Source organism: Lactuca sativa, chromosome 9 (assembly GCF_002870075.4).
Source record: "Lactuca sativa cultivar Salinas chromosome 9, Lsat_Salinas_v11, whole genome shotgun sequence".
NCBI lineage: Eukaryota > Viridiplantae > Streptophyta > Magnoliopsida > Asterales > Asteraceae > Lactuca > Lactuca sativa.
Window position 1 is genome coordinate 222,365,962 of NC_056631.2, and position 4,322 is coordinate 222,370,283.

The 4,322-nt window shown below is 36.1% G+C and overlaps 1 non-coding gene across 1 annotated transcript; it reads left to right on the top strand.

The window, feature by feature from the left end:
* Positions 1-3,684: 3,684 nt before the first annotated feature.
* Positions 3,685-3,791, top strand: LOC111878935 (small nucleolar RNA R71). The gene has a single exon (XR_002845984.1). It is a non-coding gene; the product is annotated as a small nucleolar RNA R71 (small nucleolar RNA).
* Positions 3,792-4,322: the final 531 nt, after the last annotated feature.

A 4,322-nucleotide genomic window follows, 5' to 3' on the forward strand; every position in this document is an offset into this window, starting at 1 on the left:
CCAACCCTAAATACTCACAATACTTATGAACCTTTGCCCCTTAGTTTATACGACACTCATTTTTGAAAACCTTTGAATCAATCCTCATAAATCTTTATTAACCTCAAGGTATTTTTGGTTAAGCTACCCAAGCATACATAATCTAGAAATTACAACTTTAGATACCACAATGGAGCTTTTGGAATTCTTCTCTTCTTGGAATAATTGATCTTTGATTTCTTTGAATTCACCACCTTTTTGTTTGATTTTTGGTATCTTCAACTTTTTATTCTTCATAATTTTAATCTTTTGATCTTCATACTTTGATAGCTCCCAAATTCTTACAAATTTTTTGTAATTTCTCTCTCTTTTTTTTTCTAATATTTATCTCACTTTTTCGCTCTAATCCTACATGCTTAAGCAAGGGAGCTTAACTTCAACCTTTATTGGTTAGAGATATTAGTCTAAGTGCAATGAATACATAAGCTCTCATGGATAGATTTCAGGTTTAGGCTGCAAAACTTATTATAACATATAAACTACCATATTACCTTTCATATCTCATGACTTTTTACTATGAAATGGGAAGCCACAAATACACTATAACATATATTGGCTCAGGTAAACATTTGGGCTTTCATCGGATCATCCCACACAATACTGGCATTTAAACTGTTAATTATCACTAGCTTTAATTTTAGATTATGATTTCAAATCTTTCTAATAATTTTTTAAATCCTAGTCATTTTTTTTTATTTTTTTAATCAGAATGCTTGTTTTCCTAGATCAACCTCCTACCCTACACTTAAATGATGCAATGTCCCCATTGCATACTAAAACAATTAAAGAACATAAAATTTTAAAAGGAGAATTGGAACAGACTCTCCTTGGGTAGCAATGGCAAGGTTGATCTCCGAGACTTGTGTGGAAAGCTTAGACTTCTCGTATAATTGTTGGAAACAGTACTTTTGGACCTTCTTCTTGTGAATCCAAATGTGCCAGATCGAATGAAATCAAAGAACCATTCTTGAAAAATATGCAGAACCACTGCCACGACGTAGGAAAGCAACGTCACATCGTGGTGTCGAGAAAATGGTCATTAAGGTCGAGCAAAATAATGTCACCACGACGTGGTTGAAGGATGACACGTCGTGGTGTAGTCAGATTTAGTCACGATTAAAAATTTTGTCACGAAGTGTTGATGATGTGCACGTCATGGTGTCTTCTCAGATAATCTTCTAAGATTGAAACAGGTGGGCATCGACTCTTTGTAATGTGTAAGACAATTCTCACTCTTCCTTTCAGTAAATATGCTTCAAAATGATTTTATCTTCATTATGTGGGAACCCCACACTTATTCAAAAACTTGTTCTTCAATTATGATCTTCAAAAATCGCACGACTTCTTCAAATTAAGCTCCTTCACTGCTTCACTTTTGTTCAACACTACAAAATAAGGTCAAGAACTAAAGAAATGCATCATCATTTTGTTAACGTAAAATAAAACTATAACTAAATCAAAAAGAAAAGAAAATGCAAACTTATAAAAAATCGGGTTGTCTCCCGAAAAGCGCTTCTTTTTGTTGGAGTCATGGGTCGAAATTAGTGTCACCTCACTTTGAATCGATTGGAATTTCCATCACCAATTTGCTTATTATGTTCCTTCCATCGCTTCTTGTAGTCTTGAACTCTTCTAAGATAGGCTTTTTTAGATTTATCCTTCTTACTTTTTGAATCCACTTCTTCAAGCTTTCTTTTTACCCCCTTATTAAACACAAACTTCGGTTTTTCCCCGTCTTTAATTTTCAACTCTAATGATTCAACCTTCTTATCCAAAGTTAGTGGTTTAAATTCCAAAGTAACTTCATCATCATCACTAGATACTAGATCGTCTTCACTCTCCTTACTCACCCAAGAGGTTGGAGTTTTGTAGGCAAAAACTTCAAATACAATTGGAGCGGATGCTTGTTGCTTTATACGCTTAACTTGTTGAATTGACTTAATCTCTTCTTCCAGTAATTTCTCCAACACTTTAATCTCATTATCTTCATCTATATTAAAAACTTCACCTTGAGCAAAAATTTTCTGAAATCCATCTTCCACTCCAAAGGTAACTTTTTCATCTCTAACTCTCAAAGCAAGATTGGACTCACGAATGTCAACCAAGGCTCGATCTGTATTGAGTAAAGGGCGATCAAGAATGATTGCTACATTAGCATCTTCATTCATATCCAAAATAACAAAATCAATTAGAAAAACATATTTCCCAATTTTCACCAATATATCCTCCACTATGCCTCGAGGATAAGCCACTGAACGATTAGCCATTTGAATTGTCATTCTTGTAGCCTTCAAATTAATCCGGAAGATTTAGCTTTTGGTAGAACGAATAAGGCATCAAATTTATGCTTGCTCTAGAATCGGCTAAAGCATAAGTCTTCAAATTATTCCCAAATTCACAAGGAAGAGTGACGCGTCCAGGATCTCCCATTTTATTTGGTAACTCTCCCAATATCACTTTAGAACTTTGCTCACTAAGGATCACCTTGGAATTCTTCTCTAGCTATTGGCGCGTATCAAGTAAGTCTTGTAAAAGCTTAGCATATTCAGGAACTTGGGACAATGATTCAATGAAAGGAGTATTTATTGGAATATCCTTCACTTGCTTCATAAACTTCAAATGTTCCTGCTCCAATGGATGAATTCTAGCTCGAGAAGGAAAAGGAAACTTAGGACGATAAGCTTGCACATTAGCTAAACTTTTCTGATCAAACTCACCCCACACCGTGAGCTTTGGATGCTCACGTCATGAGTTTGATGTTTCAACAAAATATTTTTCATCGATCCTTGACTTCTTCGGTTGTGGTTCGGGTTGATGTGACTCCACTTCTAGGGCTTCTAAGAACTCGGATATAGCATCTTCTTCAATTTCGATCACTATAACATGTGGTAGAGGCTTTTTGTCGGGAAATTGTGGAGATAATCTTTCATTCACCAAAGTAGTTAATTAACCAAGTGGGGCTTCGATGTTTTGGATCAATGCTTGATGATTTCTTAAAAAAGCTTGTTGGTCACTCATCATAGTTTGTTGGTCTTTCATCATTATTCTTGGATCTCTTATCACCGCATCGGTCTCATCATGGAGTTTTTCAGAAGCCTCCATAAATCTGGCTAACATAGTCTCAAAGTCAACCTTCTTCTTAGATTGTGGTTGTTCTTTTCGAGAAAAACCTTGGCTAGTCTGGCTATATTTTTCTTCTTTTTGCTTCTTGTATTCATCATATGGAAACCATTCCTTCCTTGGCTTTCTCCAATCTTCATTAAATTTATCTCCACTTGAGTAAAATACTTGAGCTTTTTTGTTCCCGTTCTCATCCAAAGGGCAATATTTTGTTAAATGGGGACCATTGCATCTTTCAAAACCAACTCTAAGAGCATGTATGGATTAGTCCATCTTTGTCAGCCTCCAGTCCATAATTTGAGCATAGCTAACACAACTTCCATATCTTCAGATGTTCCATTACCAATTCCATTCGCCCTATCATGTCTGGGATTATGGTATTCACACAAATGCTTGGAAAACTCTTCAATTAATTCCTTGATTTTGGCTGGATTTTTCTTGGTAAGTTGTCCTTGAGAATCAAGGAGTTGCCTCGTCATGACATTAACCCCATCATAAAATGTTGAGACTTCTTATTGCACATTAAGATCATTTTGGGGGCAATTTCTAAGTAACCCCTTATAATGCTCCCAAGCTTCATAAAGTGATTCACCTGGTTGTTGCTCAAAGTTGGCAATTGCCTTCTTGAGTTTATCTATTTTGATGGCGGGCAGAATTGTTCTAAGAATTGCTTGCTCATTTGTGACCATGTAGTAATGGCACCAGGTGGGAGTGCCTTCAACCAATCCTTAGCATCTCCTTTGAAAGTTACTGGAAGCATTCTCAATAACGTTATCATACGTGGAACATTGGAATGTTGAAATAATAAACAATGTCACTGACTTCATCAAGGTGTTTGTAAGCATCCTCAGGATCTTTTCCATAAAATGGAACATCCTTAAGCGTAGAAAGAATATGTCCTCTTAGCTCGAATGTGGAAGTGGCGGGAATTATAGGTTGCACTAAGCTAGGGCCAATGTCATCTCCGATTCTCTTCTTATACGCTCCCATCGAAATATCAGCAATGTTTTCCATGGTGTCTTGCTAAAATAAAACTAAAAAAACACACGTAAAAAGGAACACAAAAGAAATCAGCGAAAAACTAACTAAAGTGTCACACCCCCAAACTAGAACGGCGGAAACGTTTGGGGGCGGAGGATGTTATGTACAGTATCACAACAATT